General features: G+C 48.2%; 1 long non-coding RNA gene across 1 annotated transcript; it reads left to right on the forward strand.

The window, feature by feature from the left end:
• Positions 1-5,331: 5,331 nt before the first annotated feature.
• On the forward strand, positions 5,332-13,442 carry LOC134475880 (uncharacterized). Its single transcript, XR_010047208.1, has 2 exons — positions 5,332-6,057; positions 13,018-13,442. It is a non-coding gene; the product is annotated as an uncharacterized LOC134475880 (long non-coding RNA).
• The last annotated feature ends 12,751 nt before the right edge of the window (positions 13,443-26,193 follow it).

Raw genomic sequence — 26,193 nt, forward strand, 5'->3', positions numbered from 1 at the left:
AGGAGGCATCCTGTGCCTGTGGCAGAAGGGGAGAGCTGAGGACGTAGGGCCTGGGGTGAGGGGGGGCAGGCTTAGGAAGTAAGAAGGAAGAGCACAGCTCAGGGCAGAGGCTGGGGCGCCAGATCTTGGAAGTGTAAACAGGTAGTACTCACTGGGGTATCCTGGGCACCTAGGCCAAGAAAGGCACTGAGGCTGAGGGTGCAGGAAGGTGTGGGTAGCAGAGAGGTCACACACCTAAGGAGCCAGTGGGAAATGTGGGATAGGACAGGGATGCAGGCTCCTGGGTCCCCATACAGGGCTAGGTCCACGGAATCAGTGGAGTGCACCTCCCCCTCCAGCCCCAGCCTTTGTTCCTGGTCTGGGCTGCAGCCAGGGCCTCACCTTGGCCATGCTGAGCCACCCCAGCTGTCCAGACTCAGTGCCCAGGCCAGGTGACCACCAGGCATTCTGCTGCTCAGGCTCCCTGGGTGCCTCTCAGGTGTGGACAGGTGGTTTTGAAGGTCGAGTTTACTGTATTGTTCTTTGTGCTGTCACATGCGAGCTTGCTGGGGAAGTCTGGGTAGAGTGAAGGCAATGAGGAAGGAAGGAACTGCTGGGCCCTGGGGCAGCTTGTGCTGAGAACATGGACACATGGAGGAGATACATGCTCCATGACCTCGGCAACAGAACAGATAGGGAGAAGCTGCACTCTGTCAATGTGGGCAGGAGGAGGGGGGAAACGGGGCTAGAAGGCAGGGACCCTGAGGAGCAGCCGGACACGGTCCCTTCACTCTAGGAACTCACAAAGGGCAGCTGAATAGGCATTACAATGGCAATAATCGGATGGCGGCAATTGGTCTTGCCTCGGTGGCTCTGTGTGTCTGTGTGTGAAGCGCTGCAGCCAGGGAAACCGGGGGAGGCTGCTGGAAGCCTGGTAGCTATGGACCTCTTATCTTTATTAATGCCCTGTGAGGCATGGTCACACTGCCCCCTTCTTGATAGAGCAAGTAAACAGGAGCGTTGCAAACACGGGAGGCTGCCAGGGGCGCCCAGCGCTCACCTGGGTGGTCACAGAGAGGTCAGCTGGGCTCTGCGGAGGAGGGCTGCTCTTGGCTTGCTCCGTGAACTCGCTACCTGTGGCAGTTAAATAAGTTGATAAACTGCCAGCTCCCACTACGGAGCGCTCCTGCCTTCGAGATGGCAGATGTGGAGCAACACCCAGGTGGGCACATGCCCCTCTGTGGCCTGCCAGCCCGGAGAGCTGCACAAGTTCCCTCAGTTGCAAAGCAGGTAGCAATTGTTGCTCTGCTTTCCTGGCCTGGTGCTGCTCACGTTCAGCAAAGAGTCAGTGACTCCAAAGCTATGGCATGGGGTGGCCTTTCTCCTGCTGTGTAGGACCAGGCATTTTGAATTTTGATTTTTTTTATTTAATTGGAATATCTGAGCCTATAGGGAGGGACCCAAGTGTGGGCATGAAATTCACCTGCTTCCTGCATTCCTGTCCACAGTTTTGGGTCACTTTCCCAGGTTTTACACCTCGGCATTTCCTCTGCCACGCCTCACACAGGAGGTCAGGTGTGGAATTTCCCACTTACTGGCATTCAAGAGGTTTGGGGTTTTCAGGTTTTCCTTCAGACCACAGGTGTTTAACCTATGCCCACACACAAGCCTAAGGACTCATAGGCCCCTCAGTCACAGAGAGAGCTCCAGCTGGGTGGACTGACTCAGCCCTCCAGCATCAGAGGCAGACATTGCCCAGGGCAGTGGGTGCTGGATTCCCACAGGGACTTGGGGGTGCCAGTCACCTCAGCAGCCTTGGTAGCTGTAACTAAGTTGCCTCTTGCTCTGCCCTCCTTTGCAAATGGGAAGGAAACAGCTTTGCCCTGCTGTGTGTAGTGGGTTTTTCTTCTCTGTAAGTCAGCTCATGAGGTGTTTGGGCAGCCATGGTCGCTGGTGAGTTAGAGGAAGTGGAGCTGTGGACATCAAAGTTTCTGCCAGCCAGCGGGCCCCTGGTTGCTGGTGGCATGGCCACTGTCCCCTCTGATGCATGGGAGGTCCAGGGTCAGGCGGAGGGCGCCCATGCTGTCTCATCTCAGCTTTGCACTTTCTTTTTTTGGTCTTTTTCGTTTTTATCGGTACCAGGGATCGAACTCATGACTGCCTGCTTGCAAGGCAGGTGCTCATGCTGCTGAGCTAAATCCCCAGCCCCTCAGCTTTGCACTTTCAAACACAACGTTTTTCTCTGCCACCCCTGTTGCAGCTTCCTCGTGCCTCAGCTTCCCCTTCTCTCCTAGAGTTTCATTTTCCTTGTTTGAGGAATGAAGAAGCAGATTTTTTTTCTTTTTAATTAACTTGTCCTCTTTTCAAATAAATTATAATGCAGGAACCCCAATCTATAAAACCCACAAAAGAGATATTTTATTAGTTTAATAACTAGTGAGTATTCTAGTTCTTAGTATATAACATTTACTCAACATAACTCAAAAATAATGTAGTGATTTTTGTGGTTGACATCTAAACGCAGCTTTTATTGTATGAAAAGTAAAGCTGAGGGTCTTAACTGATGGCAGGCGGCATCTAATCCTGTCAATGTCATACAAATTTTAAAATGAATTCTTGAAAAAAATTGTGTCAGTTGCATAGTCTGCTTCAGTGACCAAGCAAGGACAGCAAAACTGTGTCTGCGGCCAGATGGTCACCGGCTGAGTCCCGGAACCCCAGCCCCGTGCCCTGGGAGTGCTCTTCATAGTTCTAGAATTTCTAGAATATAGAAGAGAGGGGAATATTCAAAACAGTCCTGAGGGCAGGGCTCCAGTAGTAGAGCACTTGCCTGGCACGCAGAAAGCCCCACAGCTCAAAAGGAAAAAAAACAAAACCCAGACAAATGTTTCCTGGCTGCTGTGACACATGAGGGCAGCAAGGTCAGCAGAAAAGTCTTAAAGTCTTGAGCTGAGCTGTCCTCAGCAGCTGGCGCGGACCAGGGCAGGGGGAGCAGTGAGGCCCAGGCTGCTGCCCTTTAACCCTTTGCTTTCCAGCCCATGATGGAACCTTCCCGAGTGGATCCCTTTCCGATGTGGTTCCCATCTGCAAAATATCACTGTGAACAGATTCCGTCCTCTGACAGCTTCCCCAGACTTGTGTGCACCCTCACGCCAGCAGGCAGAAGACATTTTATCAAATGCCAGGTGTGGGTTCTCTCACCCAGGGATGCCCCAAGGGGTGTGGTTTGGAATTGCTCCTACTTTACTTGCTGCCTGGCAGTGCCTACTTGGTTGTTCTCTGGTTTGCAGTGACACTGCTGTCATTTTGATGCAGCGAGCAGGGTTGTCAGAAATACAGAGAGACAGACAGGCATTTTCCACCTGGCAAGTGGGCTCTGTCACTGCCCTCCCCCTCTGCCCCATGGACTCTGAGACGGCTGGAGTCCAGGTGCTTGTGGCCCTGTCCCAGGCAGCAGCCACTGGCCACATCCAGTCCTCACTTACACCATGGCCTGAGTGACAGAGCTGGACAGAGGGCCCATGTCTTCTGCAGAGAGACTCTGAGCTGAAACCTCCTACTGTTCCCTCCAAGCTGGGTCCTCAGGCATCTCCAGCTCTGGGGCATCCTGACTGCTGCCTCAGCCTGGCATTGCTGTGGGTCTAGGACCTCCCACACCCAGCTCATCCACTGTCACCCAGGCCCTCCACTGCCCAGACCCTGCTGAGAAAGCTCAGGACAGGCAGCTGACCCAGACCTCTAGTCCTCAGTCCATCTCCAAAGGCGCAGCATGAAATTTTCAAGAGCAACAGTGTGCCTTAAACGTAGGATGAATTACTGAAGCACTAAGTAAACCTGCCTGTACACATGGGGAGACAATTCTTGGGATCACTCTGGTCACCAGGGCACAATCTCCTCTGGTCACCCTTGAGAGTCCCAGCCTTGGCTCTGGCCATCTCCCCACCTTCAGAGGCTCTGTAGGGCTTCCCAAATGTGCTGTCCCTGTCTCTACCCTGGGTGTCTCCAGGGATCTCCTTTACCACGCCTTTCTCAGAGCTCCATGGTCACCCCAGGCTGAGGATCCCCAGGAGTCAGAGAAACCAGAAAATCCAGGGCCTTCCTGTTTGAACGTCACCCTTGGTCCCTCCTGCTGGCACACAAGGCTCCTGTTTTCTGTGTGCCCTTCTGTCCCCAGGCATATCTGGGGCACCAAGGCAAACGCTGGCATTTCAGTTGGTGAGAATTTCAAAGGCTCCCTGGCCTCCTGAGTCCCTCCCCCACTGCAAGGAAGAGAACGACTGCTTTGTCCTTCTGGGGCCACCGCTCTCAGCATACCTTGCTCAGCCTGCGCCCTATAAAGGCTTATCTCCTTACCGCTGGTAGGAGACATTCTAATTCCTTCCTGTTTGCGGATCATCGCTCCTCAATGCTTGCACTCAGGCCTTCCTGGGGCACCAGGTAACGTCACCATCACCAGGAGTGCTGGCGCCCATCTGTCACCTGATGTACTATCTTTACGGCTGCATCAGGCTGGCACTCTGTGGGTGCAGACCTATCTCTGTTTTCCCTACCCTCCCTCCTACTCCTCTCCGGAGTGGACTCTGGGTTCTTTAGTCTGAGTCCCCTCCATCTCCTTCACCCATTGGCCACCTCTCTCCCCTACCATTTACCTCTCAGAGTGGATTTGTGCTAATTGTTGCCTTAGAATTGTGCACCCGCCCTGAACTGTCCTGGAGACCCATGGGTGTTAGGAATCAGGAAGACACTGGCTCAAGCTAAGACCACCACCTGATCACCCCAAAGGTTTCATGCAGGGTGGCCTCAGGAAGGGACCCATACATATAAATAAATTTGGTAATGAACTGAACGGGAAGGTTTCCATTACTGAGCTTGCAGCAGAGTCCAGTGATCTGTGAGCAGTGTTCCCAGGGTCATCATTCCTTCCAAGCCCAGCCCTGGGCAGTCTGAGCATGGCCCCTTTGTGGGGGTTAATACAGGAAAGGGGAGCTGGGTATGCCCTGGGGAGGGACTGGGGTTCAGGAATGGGGCTTTTATGTTGGGGGAATGGGGCAGGGAAAGTTAGGATGGTGGTCTTGGAAGATGAGAAGCATGGCCAGCCAGGCATCTGCAGAAAAGAGCTTCTAGGGGCCGGGGAGAGGGCAGGGAGCTCTGCAGGTGGCTGTGTCCTGCCAAACATCTGGTTTACAGCCAGCACAGCCCAGAGACTAAGGGACCCAGAGCTGAGGGGACCAACTGACCTGTTAGCTGTCCTCCCATACCCCACCCATTCACAGTCCAAACTTCCTGCAAATTCCCCTTGTGACCAAACACAGCCCCACCTGGGCAGTGTTCTGATCAGAGCTTTCCCTGGCAGCCATGTCACATAGCACAGCCTGGCACGGCTGCCCCAGACCATGGAGTTGGTGGAGAGTGGAGCCACAGCCAAGGGGACCAGCAGCTGAGTGACATCCTGGCCTATGGTTGCAGTATGGCAGGGGGGGTGGCAGACGGACTGGGTGTGAGAGGACAGAAAGGAGCATGGCTCAGGTCAGCTGGTGGTGGCACTGATGGTGGGGGCAGAAGGTCTGGGAGTGGGCATGCATGGCCTTGGTGGTGAGGCTGGTCAGAGCTCTTCCGGGGCCAGGGAAGGGAGGGTTTGCTGGGACAGCTCCCCAAGCAGCTCACACCTCTGCTTCTGCTCTTGCCCTTGGTTCCCACGTCTGAGCCCGGCACCCCCTCCACATTGCTGTGCAGACTGGAACCCACGGGTGGCAGTTGGAGTCACCCTCCATTCACTCCTTCCAGGATTGTTACAATGATGAGGTCACTGTCTTTCTCAAGACACACAGCTGGCCCCTGGCGAGGTCAGGCTCAACTCCATGCATCCCGAGGCAAAGTCTGTGGTCTGCAAGGTGAAGGGTGACAACCACTGCTGCTGTGTCTGCTGTATCTGGATGCTACGGTGGTCACCCCACTGTGGAGCAGGAGCTCAGAGCTGCTTTTTGATACTGTGGGACTCTGCGCTTTCTACAGTGTCAGCTGCAGTGGTCAGTGTGATCGATGAGTGACGAGGCTTTCCTGTGACCAGATGAGCCCCAGGTAAGTGATCAAGCCTGGCCTGGTCTGGGGCCCAGGGTCCTAGCTACCCCAGCTCTTCGGCCCTGAGCAAGGATCAAACCAAAGTCAGAGCGACAGAGCAGCAGGGACCAAGAAGAGACAGGGCATAGCCTACATGCTAGAGGTGAGTGGTCGCCTGTGCCTGGACAGTGGCAGGGAGGTGATCACACTGCGAAGCTGTGGCATTCCTCTCCTCTGGAACATTCTGGAACATTCTGTCTGGGCATACTGTGTCCTCTGGTTTACTGACCCCTGCTAAAACACTTCCTACCAGATACTGGAGCCAGCCAGAGATTTTGTAAATAGAGAAGACTGGACAGAGATGAGACCAAGTTCTGAAGTGAGATCCTGAAGTGAGAGGGCAGCTGAGGCCTTTAGAATTCCTCTTTCCTTCAGTGGTAAAGATGCTCAGCTCAGGCACCAGGGTCACTGCATGTAGGGAATGCAGAGGCTCAGGAACTGGCTTGGCAGATTGGTGGAAGTCATTGCAGTGCTGCTGGAGGCTGCAGAGCGAGGTCCCCTGAATATAAATACACCTTCACTTTACTTTCTTTCACATTCCCCCAGGGAAACTTCTGGCTGGGGAAGAAGTTGGGCATAGGACATGGAAAGAAGGCACTGGGGCTGAGGGTGGTGTCAGATGCAAGCTGTTCTTCACAGAGGAAGTAGATTCTTAGAAGCACTTGGAGTCCGTGATATGTTCAAAAAAAAAAGGAAAGGAAAGGAAAAAGCTTCGCCTAGGAAAACAGCATTGGTGAAACATCTGCTGAGCACAGAGGACTCTGTGTCCCTGGTAGAGGAGGGGGCAAGGAGGTCTGTAAACAAGACCTGAGCAGGTGTGCCCTACACAGCCCGTGCTGCTCCTCGTCCTGACCCACACCACCCACATGTTAAATGAGGACAAAGCAGCCACGTGGCCATGGCAGCTGCTGCCTTGTGAGGGTGAGGTGCCCATCAGATTACCAAGCATGGCATAGTGACCTTGCTCTACAGATGAACAGGGTGGGGGGATCGTAATTAGAGCTTCCTACAGGGGAGAGAACAGGACCCACAAGGGCAAGGCTCTGCTTGCAGGCAGGTGCACCTCATAGACTGCACCCCCAGGAAGTTCATTACCAAGTGCCATCTGCCTCCAAAATCCCTATGCACACCAGTGAGCATGTCCAAGACTGTAACTGTGCTCCATCTAGTGTCCCCTTTGGTGCAGTAGCACTTCTACTGGGCCAGGCTTGGGACATGTCACCTGTGACAAGACACCTGCTCTTCTCCGGAGCAGATGATAGAAATGTTGGTTTTCACTCACTGGGACAAAAAATCCAACAGTTAGGACTTAAAGGAGAAGATGCTTATTTGGGCTTATGGTTTTAAAGAGTTCAATTTACAATGACTGGCTTTAAGTCATACAGAGCATAGTAGTGCAAGGATATGGTTTAGGAAAACTGTTGAACCCGTGAAGTCAGGAAGCAGAGAGTCCAGGGACAAGTGGGGGACTCAAATACACCCTTTTAGGCCTCACTATCAGTGACCCACCTCTTCAGATTTGTCCCTGCCTCCTAACAGCACACTCAGTTATAAACTCATCAGTAGAGGAATCAATCCATGATCCAATTACCTTCCAAAAGCTTCGCTCTGAACATATGAGACTTTTTGTGGAAACTTTACATTTAAACCGTAACATTTCATTCCTGGCTCCCAAAAGCTCATACCTACCTTAGGATAGAAGATTCACTTAGTCTATCTCTATGAGCCGCCAAGGTCTCAACTGTTCCAGGACTGGTGAAAAGTTTGAGTCCAAATTCCCCTTTGAGACTCAAGGCAAACTCTTAGTTGCGAAGCTCCGTAAAAATCAAAAAGAAAGTTAAATGTTTCAACATATAAGGGTAAAGGATAAATACTTCTATTTTTAAAGCTACAAATAGGTGAATAGAAAGGAATTAAACCAAAGCAAGATTGAAAATCAACAACGAAAATATTAAATCCTGTAGCTATAAGTCAGTACATGGGGGAAATTATGGTAAAACAACAACTCCAAGAGGATAACCAGTCCCAACCCTATGTTGCAGCCCACAGGGTCTCTCTGTAGACACTCCATGTATCTGTCATTAGCTGTTGCTTCTTCTTCTTCTTCTTCTTCTTCTTCTTCTTCTTCTTCTTCTTCTTCTTCTTCTTCTTCCACCTCCTCCTCCTCCTCCTCTTCTTCCAGGAATCGAACTCATGACCTCACACTTGCTGGGCAGGCTCTGCGTTGCTGAGCTATACTGCTGGCCCATTTTTAGTTTCCAAGGATTTCTATTGTGCTCTTGGCTTCACTTTCACAGATTTATGCACTGTGCTTTCAAGGTCACATTGCTTGGTCTCCCAGGCCTACCTCTGACATCTGGGAGGGAGACTTCATGACCTCACAACTCTTGCATTCTACATGCCTGGAAAACAAAGACCATGAGGATGATGTTAATGTCTGCCCTTGTTTCAGGCAGTGGCTGAAGCTCTTGGTCTATAGTTGCAGTAACAAGTGAATTCCTAGAAGATTGAACTTTTGAAAATATTTCTCTAGGTAGCCCTGGATTAGAAAAGCTTCTTGGGGGCTCTTTTCTCAAAGCAAAATCTTTTTTTTTTTTTTTTTTTTTTTTGTATCAGGGATCTAACTCATGACCTAGAGCCTGCCAGGTAGGCACTTATGCTGCTGCTAAATCCCTGGTTAAAGAAAAGTATTTTAAAGATATTTACCCCTTTAAAACTTTGATCTTATAAGGTGGGGAATAGCCAATTCCTCAGAAGCCCGGAAAGCATCTTTCTTATTGTGAAGCACTTGGCTTTATTTTAATGAAATTTATGTCTTTAACACCCTCCTCAACCCAAATTTATAGTTTTTCCTTTCTAGCAAAAGTTTTTAATCATTTGATTCTATTTTATCTTCTGATTGTCACTGTAAATCTGTTTAAAATGAGCCAGCAATACTCTTGTCATCTCTAAAACATTGAGCTCCTTTGAAATGTCTGCCACCACATTAATTAATTTGCCATCTTTAAATTCAACCTCACATAAAGTCTTAGGGCATGGACAAAATGTCGACAAATTCTTTGCCAGAATAAACATCCACAGCCTCTTGTCCAGTTTCCAATAGAGTCTGTTCCTACCTGAAACCTCCTGAGTCTGGCCTTTATTGTCTGCATTCCTATCAGCATTCTGAGCTTCTGAGCTCTGACCAGAATCACCCATCAGACTCTCCTTTCACCATTCTAGGCTTTGTAGCCTGCATGTCCAAATCTTCCCAAACTTCCCACACACCAGTTTTAAATCATCTAATGAGTTCTAAATCTATTCTAAATATGAATCATGTAGTTAGATATAGTCACAGCAAGAACTAACTTTCCATATTAGTCACTTTTCCATCAATGGTACAGATGCCTAACAACCACAACACAACAAAGAAGTTTATTTTGGCTCATGATTTCAAAGGGTTCAACACAGTTTTGGCTGGCTGTAAGGCAGAAAGGGCATAAGGGAAAGATGCTCAACTCATAGCCAAGCAACAGTGAGGAAAGAAAGCACCCAGGGACAAAAATACATTCTTGCAGGTCACACTCTAATGACTTGCCTCTTCCAATTAAACCCCAACTCCTAACAGTATATTCAGGCAGAAATTCGTCAATGAACAATGCCGTCAATGAATGCAGCCCGCTGTGATCCAGTCACTTTCCAAAAGTCCCACTGGTGAACACATGAGACTTAGGAGAGACATTTTAGATCACTGTCAAAACATGACCTCCCTTGGGATATTTCATGGCTCTCTATGACACCCCAGTTCAGTGACCATCAGCAGCACCACTGTCCCCAGAGTAGCTAGGCAAAGAATGGCTGAGGTCATTTACTCATGTTAGACTACCACTCAGCTCCTGTGGTGTCTTCACAATGCAGTTCTCACCTCTGGGAGTTTTTCCTGGAAAGTGACCACACCTGCTTCACGGAGTGTTTGTCAGCATTAAGAATTAAATGCACACTTTGTAGAGGAGTGCTTGGCACCAATGAGAGTTCAATTGTTATTAGCAATAATTAATAACATAGCCTAGTAAATATTCTTTCTATTAATATCTCTACTCTTCCTGAATACATTTTCCATAGGCACTGAGGTCACTATTTTATCTCCCACACCTTATCTAAGTCAGTGCTTAAGGCTTTCCTAACAATGACCTTGCTCAATGATCGGTTGTGGTACCAGCATTCATCAGAGGTTGCTCCTGTAACACACTTGGCAACTAATTAGCCAGTACCACCTCTAATACTGGGCCAAGGTTCCTCAGCACTCTCCTGGGCAGAGCACAGTCCATCAATCCTGTGCCACTTCTCAAGGACAGGTGTCAGGACTCTGGTCTTCCCTCTGCTGCTTGGTCCTGAAGGAGATGCCAGTCCCACAGCCTGAGCTGTTGGGTCAGGGATGGAATACTCACTGCCTGGGAATCCATGTTTCCTGGATGACTGTGTTCTATCTTTTCATTTTTTAAAAATCTGCAATGTTCCAGTTCGATGAAAACAAGTCCCCTCCCCAATCTGGAAAGCTCTTAACCTGATAAGGTGATTTAACACTAACAGCCTTTTAAGACTGAGAAGCATGGTGTGCATTGAACTGAGATGCTTGTCCTCCTTTCCGAAAACAAGACCATCCTTCTGCCCAGCTTCATTCAATCTGATTACAATCGCAGAAACATGTCAGTATGAGCTGATACCGAGGAGACAGCATGATCGGCATGTCAGCCTGACCTGCATTGTCTGCCCCAAGTGGCCGTTTAATTACTGATTATCTCAAAGGATGGTTTAGATAATTTGGCCTCAAAAGTAGGGGAATCATTTCTGTCTTATCTCTCTCCTTAGTGTGTACTGGAATATATTTTGAATGTGTGTTTAGCTGAGTGCACTGCCCCCTTTTGAAGATGAAGGCCATGTTCTAGATCAGCCTCTCAGGACAGAGGGATACAGGTGACCTTGGTCCTCATGGGGTCATCTTCTGTCTTCTACACAAGCCTGAGGCTGAGGGGTCAGGGGTCAGATGGCACCCAGGTTACTAATGTGTCCATGCACCTGTATGAAGAGCAGATGACACCACTTCTTATGTCAAAGCTGATACCATTGTTTAAGTTGGATGCTTTCCATGTCCTAGCATCCCAGAGAAGACATTTCCTTCCCTGAAGGGTTTTCAGACTGGGCACACCTCTGCCAGGGTGTGGACCCCTGGATGCCTCCATGCAACAGTGAAGCCAGGTACATTCTGTCCTGTACTGTGTCTGTGGCATGTGTCTGACTTGTGAACTGCTTCTCAGTGGTGGGAACCCCAAGTGTTCCATCTTTATTCCTTTGGGAGCCAAGTGCCCTAGCAGGTACCCACGATATGTAAGAGTATGCACACCCAGCTGGTTCCCCAGGATAAGCCCAAGCCACTCCTCCAACCTGGCCACTCAGTGGATCTTCTTGGGGTTCCAAGCATCTGTCCTTTGCTCCTGTGCCAAGATGATCCTTTGAGTTGGTCAACTTTCTCTTCCTCCTCTTTTGGGGATAGGAAGCTGACAGTGAAATTTGTGTTTCTTCCATGTGCTCTGATGTTAAGCAGATCAAATGGATAAAATCTTTAAAGGTCTTTGATGGAGCCCCAGGGAGGTCTAGGGGTGGGGTGCTGAGGTAGCACTTCCTATCAGTTTCAGACATGCCCAACAGCCACTCTCCGAGGGCACATGCTCAGCTCCCAAGAAAAGGCTCTGTTCTTCATGTGCTGCTCTGCAAATCTCTGTTCCTTTATAAGCCAGCTTTCAAAGACATCCCCTATCTGTGTGGTTTCACCACTCTGAGACAAAAGAGTGCTGTGCTCTGTTCTCCACTCACATGAGCAGCTCACATTCCGAGGAAGAGGGTGGTGGCTAGTGGAGCCTGTACCTGCAGGACACATTGGAGGCAGGAGCAGAGGCAAAGCTGGGGGCTGGGCTTGCAGACCTGGCTCCAGGGAAGGTGAGGTGGCTCCTACTCTCCAGCAGCCACACCAGCCCACACCACTCACTGCTGGGCTGGGGTAGAGATTTCCACAATGCCTCAGGGCACTCAGGTTATAGTGGTTGAGAAGCAAATGTCAGGATGTATTCATAGAGGCTCCTCAGTGGCTTGGGAGGGAACTTCCATGTCCACAGTCAAATACACGAGCTGCACATTCAGCTTAGCTTTGTGGAAAGACAGGGAGCTCAGATGACAGGCAGATGCAGCAGGCTGTAGGCTGTGGGGTGTTCCACCAGAACGAGGAACTGGGGAGGGGTGCTCAGAGAGCCCATGTGGGGACAGCACAGTCAGGTGGAGGGCTGCGTCCAGGTCCCTTCAGGTTGGGTGGCGCTGGGAGAGGGAGCCTGGGGCCAATGGGCTCATTAGTACCTGGCTCTGACTGCAGCCTGCCTCGGCAAATACAGGCTATCAAAGCCCTGTCAGCACTCCTGAATGGGACAAAGTAAAGGCGCATTAATGATTAACTCCGCTAAAAGCTCCGGCTTTTGTATTCCCATGGTGCCTGGCCTATCTGGCTGCCATGTGACCGGCCTGGGCCATTTTCTGGCAGATTGGGGAAAGCTAGTGAGCAAACACAGGTGGTTCCAAGTCGCCAGGCGCTGTCAGGGACAACCGGGGGCAGCAGCAGCTATGCCTGGCGAAATTAGCTGCTCTGTTTGCCTCCAGTCCGGCTTCCTGGTGCTCTTACTTTCTAAGTCGAATGTCATTTTGCCTTCATTTTCCACTGTTCACAGGAGGTGCTAAGACAGGGGGGCACCCTCACGCAAAAATGGGGATGGGGCACACAGCGTCACGTTCTTTTGAACTCTGCAATAATGTTTGGTGACCAATGCAAAGGCCGGGTAAACTAATTAAAACCTCTTAGGTCTTTAACTCCCTGCAAGAACAAATTTATTCTTCTCAAAGGGAATTATTTCAGAGATCTTGGCCAAACATGCCAGCCACAGCCATGACGTCATGAGTCTGCCCGAGGGGATCTCAGCTCGGTGCTGCGTGTCGTGGGCCTGCAACACCCACCCTGGAGCCCTGCCGTGGAGCTGTGTGGCATCTGGTGAAGGCATCCTTCCAGGCCAACCCTGCCTGCTGTGGCTCCTGGTCAAGGTCCCTCCAGCGGCATGAGGTGTTTAAATGCATTTCTTCCCTGGCCTGCACCAGGCAGACTTTCCTTCTCCTGTTCAAATATTTATACGTGTGTGTATTATTGCACATGGCTTCTGCTGCTCGCGATCACACCTGTAGTCATAAAGCACAGATTATCAGCTCAAGGTGATAAAGGGCCTTTGAGTCAACACTAGAAATGAACAGAAAATGAAATAAAGTTATAAAAAGAAGAGAGCATCAGTGTCTACAGAGAGTGTATCAGTCTGCAGATATTCAGGCAATTAGCTACAATAAGACCTCTTATCCAAACTAGCAGCACTGCCAGAATGAGTGCCCGTGTTTGATATTTAAATACAGCATTCTACCTACTCCCTACACGAGGAAAAGCCAACCCCAAACTGTCTGAGGTCTTTCCACTGGCTGGGGTATAGCTCCAAGTTGGAGTCCGAGGTAGGGAGTCTCAGAGGCTGCTGCCTGGGAGGGACCCACAGCCCTGCTGCGGGCAGACCACAGAGCAGATGCCAGCAGCCCCTGGCCCGACACACTCTGGTGTGGTGGATGCTTGGTATGGAGGGGGTGGCTCTGCACATCTCCCCAAGGTCCCTGACACTTGCTTCAGGTCTCAGCAGCCAGGAGTTGCGTTTGTCCCGTGCGGATTTCTGCGCCACTGACCACGAGGTCACCCTTGGGCTGCTGCAGAGGGCACTTCTGAAGGCTTGGGTTTCCTGCAGGTGCTGACAGACAGGTGGTGACTGTGCCTGGTTAATAAGAGAACAAGCATCACGGGTGGATGAAAATCCTTTATTTATCTTCTCATTTGTATCAAATTGGAACTAAACAGCCGTGAGGACAACTGAATGTGCCCTGCAGGAGCGGTCCCACGGGGCCTGCTGAAAACGCAGCTTCTGTTCACTAATCCCCGTGTCTTTCACGCACCTATTTTGTGCTATTGAGAAAAACCAAAAGCTGGTCCTATGGAAAGGGTATATTGACAAAGCATTAGCCAGACTGACTAGAGAAGAAATAACCAGCACCATCAGCCCACGGATCCCACAAACCTTTCTGGAACACTCCACCCAGCTGCTGCAGGACTGCAGCTCTTCCAGAGTGTTCCTGGAAATTCTGCCCATATCCTGGGCCAGAAAAAGTCCAAAAAGGTCCATAAACCAAAGCCGAATAAAATGTGTTCTCTGACCATAATGCATAAAAGAAATCAATAACAGATAAAAAAAAAAAGAACCACTTGGAAACTACGCAATATGTTCTTGAATAATACATAGACCAAAGAGAAAATTCTAAGTTAAAAAATTGAACTATATTAAAAATGAAAATACAGGACAGCAGCCTTTGTGGCACACAACTAACGTGTTACTGGAGGGAAACCAATAGCTCTAAGTGTGCGCTGTAGCAAGAACAAAAGTCTCAAATCCACAGAAAAATCTCCTGTCGTGAGAACCTAGAAAAAGAGGACAAGCAAGTCTAAAGCAAGCAGAGGAAGAAAGTGATCCAGGTAAGGACAGAAACCCAGGACAGTTAAAACAGAATGCAGCAGAAAACATTGATGAAACAAGGATTGATGTTTTGAAGACAGCAACAAAATTGGCAAACCTCTAACAAGACAAAGAAGCAAAAGAACACACAAATTTCCAGGGTTGGAAATAACACAGAAGATGTCATTACAGATCATGCAGAAAACAAAAAGAAGGAAATACCGCAAGCAGTTCCAAACATAAACATGACAAATGAGATGAAAAAGACAAATTTCTCAAAAAACACAGACTATCCGAATTCACCCACTGTGAGACACTTTGAGGAGCCCTATCACTAGAAGAGAATTGCATTTATAATTTAATAACTTTCCCCCACAAGAAACTTCCAGTCCCATGTGGTCTCACTGAAGAAGGAAATCAAATGTATAAAAAGTTAACAGGAATCCCAGCAGTCTTTGGGAATACACCTTATTTTATGAAACTAGCATCATTCTGATATTAAAAACAGGTATGGTTCAAAAAAGAAAATTAAAAGCTAATATCTTTCACAAGTATAGATTAAAATTACTTAACAAAATATTAACAAATAGAAGTTAGAAATATATAAAATAATTGTTTGCAATGACCAAATGGGATTTATTTCTGAGATGCAGAGCTGGTTGAGTATTGCAAATTAATCAGTGTAATTTACTATATTGTCAGGCTAAAGAAGAAAAAGTCACATGGCCGTATAATTGATGCATGAAAATCACTTGACAAAACTCAACACTTATGCATGACAAAAACCCTCAATAGCGGGGCTGGAGGTTTAGCTCAGCGGCATAAGCACCTGCCTTGGAAGCAGGCAGTCGTGAGTTCGATCCCCGGTACCGATAAAAACGAAAAAGCCAAAAAATAAATAAATAAATAAATAAATAAATAAATAAATAAAACCCTCAATAGCTAGGCCTTGTGGCACACGTGTAATTCTAGCACTCTGGGAGGCAGAGGCAGGACTGCAAATTTGAGTCCAGCCTAGACAACTTAATGAGTTAGTGATACTGTCTTGGAGAGAGAGAGGGAAAAAGAGAGGGAAAGGGAGAGGGAGAGAGAGAGAACAAGGAAAACAAACAAAAAAAATCCTCTCAGGAAAATAATACTAGAGGCAAACAGCCCACTTGGGTAGAGACTATTCACAGAGATTTACACCTGGCTGCACCCCTTCCCCTAAGCGGAGGAGAGGGTGTTTGTCATGTCTATCATATCCAGAGGTGCTGGAAATTCTGTCTAGTGTAAGGAAGCAAGAAAGGAAAAGAAAAAGCAAACAGATCAGAAACTGGGAAATAAAGCTGCTTACCTGCAGCTGACATGATTGGCTCATTGGAAATCTCCAAGGATCTCCAGGAAGTGTCTTGGTTCATCAAAGCAGGATATAAGACAAATACACTCTATTTCTTGATGCTAGTAAAGAACACATGGACACCAAAACTAAGGTATAATGCCAGTTAGCATTACTCAAAAAAGAGGAAATGCTTAGATGTAAGTGTGCAGAGGCTTCTCTGCTGACAGCAGCATGCATGACTGGAGGGCCAGTGGAGAGCCAAGCAGGACACAGGCTCTGCTCATGGGTGGGAAGCCTCCTCAAACGCACACATGCACATAATGCAGTTCCTATCAAAATTCTAAGCAGGTTGTTTATAGTAAGAAACCAATATCACTGTAAAATTTGTATGGAAAGACAAAGGGACTAAAATATCTTAAACAATTTTGAGTTTAAAAGAATAAAAAAAAAGAGGACCATATTTATCAGACTTCGAGAATTACTCTATAACTATAGCAATCAAGATTCCTTGGAACTGGCCAAGGGTTAGGCACATAAATCACTGATTGTCACAGAATGAAGACCCTGGAAACAGAGCCACATACACGTGCTGAGTTTTAACACAGCTGTGAAGACCATCAGCGGAGAAAATGGCGCCTTTTCAACAAATGATGCTGAGGTATCAGACATCCATGGGCAAAATATGAACCTTGATCTAGGTCTCAAACCTCAGACAAAAATTAACTTGCACTGGATTATGGGCTTAGATGTAAAATGTAAAGCTATAAAACTTTTAGAAGAAAGCAGAAGATAAAATCTCGGGGATTTAGGATGAGGCAAAGACTGTTAGACTTTGATACCAAAGTCATGATCCCTAAAAGGAAAACTTGATCACAATTAACCTTTTGCATTGTGCAAGACCCTGGTAAGAGGACAGAAAGATGAGCTGCAGACAGGGGTTGGGGTGGGGTGGGGTGGGGTGGGGTGTGGTCGCAAACCTTTTCTCCAAGGGGACTGGTGTGTAGGGTACATTAGGATCTCTCCAAATTCCCCTGGCCTGCTAGGAAGTGGGGACAGAAAGACATTCCATGGAAGAGGACACACATGTTGCAAATTGAAGCACATGAAAAGATCATTAAGGATGTGACAAACCAGCATCAGAGAAACTCAAATCCTAATCACAGTGACACAGGCGAGGCTCTGGCGCTGCGGGATCCTCACTCCTTGACTTCTGGGCCACTCAGTAGTAGAGTGAGAAAGCAGTTTGGCAGCTTTTTTAAAACAAGCAAATGTGCTGCCACCATATCTCTTGTCAACTTCTCTCCTGGGCCTGCGTCTCGCAGGAGGGAGACTTCCACTCATGCAGATATCTGGTGCAGACATTCATGGCAGCCCTACTCAGATGAGCCTGGACCGTAAGCTACAGTTGTGAGACAGGTGTGTTTCACAGAATGACTTGTTCAGGAAGAATGTACATCCTCCCCCAAAATACTACACAGCCATAAAAAGGAAAAATATTGATGCATACAATAAACTGTATGAACTGCAGAGAAATACACTGAAAGGAAACCATTAAATCTCCAGTGATTACGCTGTGTGTGGTTCCATTGACATACATAACACCCCCAACTAGCAAAATTACAGGAATGGAGAACAGATTTTGGTCTGCCATGGTCTGGGAAGGGAAGTGGGGATGAAAAGAGTGGTGAGGCAAGGTTGCGGCATCCCTGCCTCCTGCCGTGACAGAGAGGCTCTCTGCTCTCTGGTCACCCCAAGGATGAGCCTCAGCCCTGCCCTCACCAGCCTGCAGCATGGTGACTGTGGTCTCCCCACAGCTCACAGCACCTGGCAGCTGGGAGCCCTCAGGGCCCCCAAGCCCAGGAAGGCCTGTGTTCCCAAGGGAGCTGCTCGGCAGAGAAAGCATAAGGAGGGAAGTGATCTGGTGGTAATCAATACAGCCAGTGATAAATGTTTATCTTGAGCAGAAAGCAAATAAAGGGTGGTTAGTGAGCCCTTTATTGCCTACCGTGGCTGCGGATCTGCCTTCAGCAGCTGTAGCCTTTGTGAGGTCAGGATGCAGAGAAGTTTAACAATTCATTGAGGACAGGTAGGAAAAGATTTTCCAGACCTAGTATTTAGCACTTATTTACTCTAAAATTGCCATGAGTGTGTGTGTGTGTGTGATTGCCTGCAGTTCCCAAGGGCCTAGTACCAAAACCTAAAGAGAAGTCCCAATCCGGTCACTTGCAGTAGAGAAAGAAGGGACAGCCTGAGGTCCAAGGCTGTAGTGACTGCCTCCTAGAAAGCTTGCCCTCTACATCCTGGGTGTCCCTTGGAAGCACACTGCCTTTCGGGTTCTGTCCCCAACTTACCGAGTGGGTGAAGGCCCCTGGCCTGGGATGCAAGAGCTCTGGAACAGTCAGGCCAAATTCCCAGATGATATAGATGCTGCCTGCTTGGGATGTCTGCCTTGAGGCCTGTGCTCTTCCCCAGTGTCCTCGTGAACAGAATTCAATCAGGGACCCACTGTCTTTCCCAAATGTGAGTGCACTTGTTGCCACATTTGTCCCCGAACTGAGCAGATTTCCAGGATAGCACACATAAGGTGGAGGAACAACCTCAGGCATGCAGGGTCAGACTGAGATGCTTGGGCAGGGGGGTCAGGAGTTGGTGGGGAAGTCCGGAGGTGGGCAGGAGGCCAGGTGAGCAGGCTGCTTTTAGGACTCCTTTGAGGAGCTTTGGTTTGGAAACAGGGGCTTGCTATGTAGTGGAGGCTGACCTTGAACTCATGATGATCCTTCTGCCTCAGCCTCCCAAGTGCTGGAATTACAGGTGTGTGCCAATACATCCAGCTTCTTTGAGGGACTTTTTAAATTTGCAGCTTTCAGTAAGAAAGATACAGCCATTTCCTCAATCAGTTGAGCAAGTAAATTTTATCCAAGCCCAAGATGTGCATGAGTGGGAAGGAGAGCCATCAAAGTGGTGGTTCCAACCACTCGCTCATTCCATTCAATAGACCTGGAAGGCAGGGCCAGGGATGAGGAGGCCGAAATGGCCATGTCACCGCAGCTGGATGCCAAGCGTGCAGAAGGAGCTCAGTGATGTCCTCTCTCTGCTACAGAACATCCCGAGGCTGCCACCCTTGTGGCACCTGCTCCCACCAGCAAGGGTCCTGGTACTCCTGGCCACCCGACCCCAAGGAGGGGAGAGCATTGCTGAGCAGAGACAGTTCTCTCAGGAAGCAGAGGGGCCCAAGAGTGGAAGAGTCCCAGAGTGTGACCAGAGAGAGAACCAGGGGGTTTTTAGCTGCACCTTGCCCAGAGGCAGCTCCTGAGACAGAGAGCAGCGTGTGGGGATTTGTTAGGACGCACTCTTGGGAGGATCAAGCGCTGTGGAGGGTGGGGGCAGTGAGGCGAGGGGAGGACTCTCAGTGACAGGCCTGCCAGGGTCAAGATGCCAGGCCCTTTGCACCCCAGTGTGACTCAGCCCCAAGCTGCAGGGCTCCCAGGAAGAGAAACTCTCTGTTTCTGAGGCAAATTAAAGGATCATTACAGGATCCAGACCTAGTGCAGAGATCTGGTGTTGGTACAGAATGATTTCCTGCGGTTCAAAGGCCTTCATTCCAAATTACTGTTGACCTCAGATTTAATGCTCAGCTTGGAAAAGCAAGCTAAGGGGTAAAAGGAACTCTATCTAACTCTGATAAGGAAGACACACAAACAATCCTTATTGAAATTAGCCTTATTAACAGCTTTAGAAATTTTCATAAAGGTTTATAGCAGAGCCCATTTTTATTTCTAGTGCAGTACTTTTCTATAGCAAAGTATCCCAGGTTTTTATGAGGACCTTGGTTATCCATGCAAAAGCCTACATTTCCCAGAATTCCTTGGAGACTGGTTGAGGTCATGTGGTCAGCCCAATGAGAAAGAAAAATTGTAAACTGAGGTGCATTGTGATTCTTTCCTTAGAGCCATGCCCTCTCCTGTTGGGAGAAGGGGCTCTGCAGCTGCCATCTTGGACCCTAAAGAACAAGCCATGGCCTAGAGAGACGGGACCCAAAAGGAATCTGCAGAACAGAACCTGGAATTGTGTGAGGGAGACAAACTACTTTCTTGTTTAAATCACCCATTGTAGGTCTCTGTTATTTGCAGTAAACTTAGTCCTAGGCAGTACAAATGCATAAATATTTGACTATTTTGAGTATTGATTTTGGTGTGTTTATTTTTGGGCATGAGATTGGCTTATTGCAAACATACATAGCTAGCACCCACACAGAATTACAAGAGAGATTGGTGATCCTTATTTGCCATTTGGCAAACCCATTTCTTTTAGATTTTTTGGTGCCATATTAAATGTTTGTTTATTTTTTGCTATTTCTAGCATGAAATGCAGAAGCAGCCATTTATCAACATTTATATGTTAGTTGCATTTGAATAATTGATGCTATGAGCAAAGTATATCACAGTAGTATGTGGAAAACATACGGGCTTTTGTCTACAAGGGATTATTAATTTTACACTTTCCATCTGGAACCCATAAAGGATCCATTCTCGGAGACAGTAAAGACCCAAGGTCACACTGAAATATCACATTCGCAGTGAAGATGAAGGCCTTGCAACATTCACAATTAGTGCCTGCTGTGATTGTGAAAAGACACATTATTACCTCCTACTTTTACACTCACACAAAAGTATGGACAGAATTAAAACCTGGATATGGAAAGAAATTTAGCATGGCTCAGAAGGACCAAATTTCATTTGAATAGTCACTGAAATTTAGAAAGTAGTGTTTAATCTTCCTAGTTGGTCCCCCTCCCCTTTTGGTACTGGAAATCGAACTCGGAACCTCACGCTTGCCAGGCAGGTGTTGTGCTGCTGAGCTAAATCCCCAACAACCTTTCCAGTCTTATCAGTGTCCTGCTAATCAGCTATCTCCAGAAGTAGCTGATCACAGCACCCAGAAAACAAGTCAGTTACAGGGTGACACTGGGGTACCAGGCTGACCCTGTTGGTGTAGAGTGATAGTACAGTTTGAGTTCAAAGTTGGTGCCAAACATCCCTGTGGAAAAGAATGGCTTTTGTAAAAGAAAAATTCCTCTCTCCAGTGTTAGGTTTTGAGAGATTTTCCTAGAATAGGAAATTGGGCAGAATGGAAGGAGGGTTTAGCTGCCCTGATTTGGGAGGTGCCAGGTGTGGCTTTTAAGGCTGGCGTCCCACTTGCTGGGCTAAGTGTGTGTCACTGCTGGTGCCCATTAAGACCACAAGGGTCACTTTCGCGGTCCTGTTTCCTTTTTCTGGCTTCCTGGAAACCTCAGGGTAACTTACACCCCACCCCCTTGCTTGGATGGGGTGGAGCTGCCCACTGGTATCCTTTCCTGAAATCCCAGCCTTATGACCCCCCTTACTTTGCTTGTCCTTCATGTTGACACTGATGCTTGCTTTTGGAGCCCTTATTTTGAGATGTTTCTTGGTGTCAGGATATAGACACTGGTGGCTGATTTCTCCTCCTGTGTCCTCATCTGGAAGCTGCAGGCATCAGTGTCCTCACTTCCTGAGTTATCCTGCCTGATGTTTAAATGATCTTGGTACCAAGGCTCCTGCGTCTGACCTGCTTCTAGAATTCTCTCAGTATTAATGAAGGATGCCTAAGGAGGAAGATGCTGCTCATTCCATTCAACCTCTTTTCTTTTTGCTGTAAAAATATGCAACTCCAAGTTTCTTTTAGAAAGTCTGTCTTGATCATGTTCAAACTTCATACTGAACTGCAACTTCTTGGATCGCAGAGGCTGTATTGCAGATGACCTGCAAATGTCCCTGTACTGAAAATCCTCCACCTTGGAAACCACTTAGTCTTGGACAAAGCAAGATGGTCATCCCCTATATTTTGTCTGTTTGTAATTTCATCCTACTGTTTAATCACTGACTGGCAGACAGGGCATATTCAGCAAATGCTTGTTGAAATACTGTGACATTTAATAATACACTTGTTTTTTCCTTTAAGGAAGGTTTCACAGTCTCTGAGGCAGGTAACATAATTCCTATTCCCAAATATAATGACATCCAAATCCTAGCTTTGTTAGATTACATGGTAAAGGGTTGTGGCTTTGGGTGGGATTAAGGTTGCCATGACAGTCACCTTTAAATAGGAAGATGATGCTGGGTTACCTGGTATGATCACAAAGTCCCTACATGACTCTTAAAGACAAATGAGAGGAAGGGCAAGACTCTCCCCTGACCTGGCTTTGAAGGTATAAGAGGAGTGTATTTGTCAGCTTTTCTGTAGCTAGGACAAAATATTCAACACCAGAAACTTAAAGGAGGAGAGATTTATTTTGGCTTGCAGATTCTGTGGGTTCAGTCCATGGTAGTCTGGCTCCAAGACAGAAATCATATGGTGGAAGAAAGATACTTATACCATGGAAGCCAGGAAACAGAGAAGGGAGAGGCCAAAGTCAAGAATACACTTTTCTAGGTCATACTCCCAGAGATCCCCCCTCCCAGAGGTCTTCTACCAAATACAGGAATTTTGGGGGACATTTAAATCTAAAGCATAGCAAGATGGGAAGTAAGTGCTGTAGGAGAAGGCAAGGAGATGGATTCTCCCCCAGAGACTCCTAGGGGAAAAGCAGCATTATTTCTGAGAGGCTACTGTTGATGCTCTGACTTGCAGAAATGTAAGAAAAGAAATTCATGTGTTAGATCACTAAGTTGGCAGCAGTTTGTTTCAGCAGTGGTAAAAGACAATTACAGACTTGAGCTGAGAGTTACACCAACTTCCTGCGGAGGAATCAAATGCATTCCATTTTAGGCACTCCCAGACCGTGATCTCAGATGAAAAATTACAGCCCTGAGCCAGGAGTGGTGCAGTGGCTCACATTGTAATCCCAGTACTCTGGAAGGCTGAGGCAGGAGGATAGCAAGTTTGAGTACTGCGGGACAACTTAGTTACTTAGACTTTACCTTGAAGGAAAAACATGTTTAAAAGGTTGGCCATATGGATGAGTACAAAGGCTCTGATTTCATACTCCAGTACTAAATCAACTCGGCCTGGACAATGGAAGGTCAGAGGAGAGTCCTGGGAAGATAGCATGTGCATATCCATCTCAGGCACGTGACTGGTCAGATTGAGTCAGGAGCACACAGCAAGGGCCCAGAGCGATGCTCAGTGCCCCTGCCATCACAGGAAGGGCACAGTCTCCCACATAGAGCGTTAGCCAGCAGGGACCCCCTGGTTCATCCCAATTTCCTCCTGCTGGGCTTTTCATTCAGAATCTCATCTTTCACCTCTGAAGGGCTAACACAGATGGACAGGCAGGGTTTCCACTGCTCTAACGCTCATGTTAGCTTCGATGGTGACCAGGGCTGCAAAGGTAACTTCTTTTGCCCAGTGTCAGCCTGGGAGGTGGATTCAGACTGGAAGAGTCCAGCAGTCTCCATCTGGATCAAGGAACAGGGCAGGACCAGCTGCAGATGGAGTGGAGATCTGAGCAGGACAGAACCATGTCCTGGTGATACCTGAAAACACATTCTGCCTTACTGGAGCAACCTAAGCAACTGAGATTTAAAAAAAAGTACACTGAGTGACTGCAAACTGTTTTAAAGACAGAAAGATCTAATCTGGATAATCTTGAGAAGTATCACAGGCATCTAAATTTCCAACCAAAGATTGCTCTTAGGAAATCTTACTCTGAATCAAGGATAGTTCCCTGAAGGCACTGCTTTGAAGGAATTAAACTCTCGGTACAAAAGTTCCACCTGTTTGCTTTGAAACGGTACAAATCATTGCACCTGTGAAATATTGAAGTAAAACTACTTGGTAAGTTGCTTAGGAACACAGGAAAGGCTGGCCGTGATTTGCCTGGTGACGTCTGGAAGGTGGAGGACATGGTGTGGGCTGTAACCATGCTTCAAGGTGTGTGTACACATCCCAGTCTAAAAACACATAGGTTGCCAAATGTGATTTCTGAGTGGCGTATGATTTTCGTGCAGTTACTTTCAGCTGTGGTCTCTCAGCTTCATCAGCGAACATGTTCAGGCTCCTGACCTTTGCCTGATGCCCCTGACACTGTCTGACACAGTTCTGGCTCATGCTTGCTCTGTTTACGTGCTAGCAACAGTGACTACAGGTTAGCCAGCTTAGGGGTGTGTTTCTTCTTTTTTATTTTTTATCGGTACGGGGGATCAAACTCACGACCGCCTGCTTCCAAGGCAGGTGCTTATGCCGCTGAGCTAAATCCTCAGCCCCAGGGGTTTGTTTCTTTAGGGCTCCGGACTGAAGACTCCATGGAGCTGTGGCCTTGTAGGGCAGACAATATGCCTGAGGGGGGACATTCTCGGCTCCAACAGAGCAGCTGTGCTGTCTCATAGGGTGAGGATGTGACAGGTACTCCTGTGTTCCCTAGGTGGCAGGGACAGTGACAGGGCCAGCCCCTGCCTCATGAGCACCCATGGTCTGAAGCTCTTTCCAAGTTCAGGATGAGTGTTTTCCCATCAGGACACCACAGAGCGCTTGCCCACCTCGAAGCAGGGTGGCTAGGCTGCTTTCATTCCCCACACATACACCACAGCTGAGGCCAGCCCAGGTATGGACTTGAAGCCCTTCTTCTCTGTGTGTGTATGTGTGTGCATGTGTGAATTTGTGTATGGGTGCATGTGTGTGTGTGGTAGAGTCTGGTTGCTGAGCCCCAAAAAAGAGCACGAGATGCCCACCTGTCTTCCCTGATGTTGAGCTCGCTGCATCTGTGTACCTCACCCTTGCAGCTGGTGTGTGGGTTCATGCGTGGAAGGCTGTGCAGACCAGAAGCAGTGCAGGCCTCCCAGCACCTGGCACCTGTCTTCTTCCTTGATTGTAAACAATGCAGAGGAAAATGACGAATAAGACAGTGTTCACATACTGTGCTGTGTCCATCTCTTTTTAGAGTACTTCCTGGTACAATGCCCAGCACAGGCTTGAACTCACTGCCTTTCTGGACAGAAGCATCAACCACTTTACTGAAGCTCTTACTGGCTGATTTGACTTCTTCCTCTTGAGAACCAGGAGGCTGAGTGTGAATTCAGAGGGCCTAGGGGAATCAGCTAGCAATGTCTGCCAGGTGTGAATCCACAGGGGTATAAGGGTGTGGTCAATTAGTGATGTCTGCAGGGACCAGGCAGACCTGGTCCTACTGCCCTCTGGAATCAAGGCTCCTCTGGGCAAAGCAACCCCCTGGACCATACCTTTCGCTCAATTTTTGGTCAGGAAGATATTTCCTTTTCCTTTATAAAATCTCTTTCTCTCTGGCTCTCTCTCCGCCTTCCCATTTTATCTCACTTTGGCACTTATAGGTTTTTATTCTATAAACACTTTGCCGTCGTGGTGACATGGACTCATTCGGGACATGTTTACAGTACTTAATGACATCTCCCTGAGAAATAATGAGAATGCCTTTAAAGGTTGTCTTCTTCCGTGCGTGCACAGGGACGGTCCGCCGGCCCGCCAGATGAGAGCCGGGATCTGGCAGGGGGAGAATTGACTTAATTTCTTTTCACCACATGAAATGGAGTGTCTGGCAGATCTGACCTAAATGCACGGCCTAAAAACCAATTAATTCTGAATTGTGAATGTGTGAGCACACCAGGCTCTGCGTGGAATTTCCGATGAGGCAGACAACGCATACCTGGCTTATTTGCAAAATGTGAAGATTTCTGCACCTAAATATAGCTAATGGTCCATTATTAAACAGCAGTCCAATCATCCTGCACCTCAGCTTGACGATGGGTGGGTCTCTATGACCTCCAACAGCACTGCTCCTCTGGCCCTTGGGGACATGGCCCTGGCACCTCTATTTGGAGGTGCTCCTGGGGGACCTGGTGCTGCCACAGGCACCTTGCTCCCGGCTGTTACAGCTGTGGTGTTAGGATGCCCCTTGCTGCCTGTGTGCATGCAAGGAGAGTTACGGATCCTTGCCCTCCAGATGTGGCTGGGGAAAGCAGAGCCTACTTCTCCCTGCAAGTCCACTGGCCCTCTGCCTGTGGCAGTGGGTCTAACTGCCACCCCCTGGTGATTTCCCCAGCCATTCATAGAGGCTGCAGGGCCAGGCTCACCAGTCACCAGATTAATCAGACACAGCAGCTGTGGGAGGAGAGGGACCTCCCATACGGGAACAAGTTTGGAGGAAACACAGTCAGCCCACAAGAGGTCCAGCCTGGTGGC

The sequence above is a fragment of the Cavia porcellus genome, unplaced genomic scaffold (genome assembly GCF_034190915.1).
Source record: "Cavia porcellus strain 051 isolate PalLab524CR breed Dunkin Hartley unplaced genomic scaffold, mCavPor4.1 scaffold_5, whole genome shotgun sequence".
Taxonomy (NCBI): domain Eukaryota; kingdom Metazoa; phylum Chordata; class Mammalia; order Rodentia; family Caviidae; genus Cavia; species Cavia porcellus.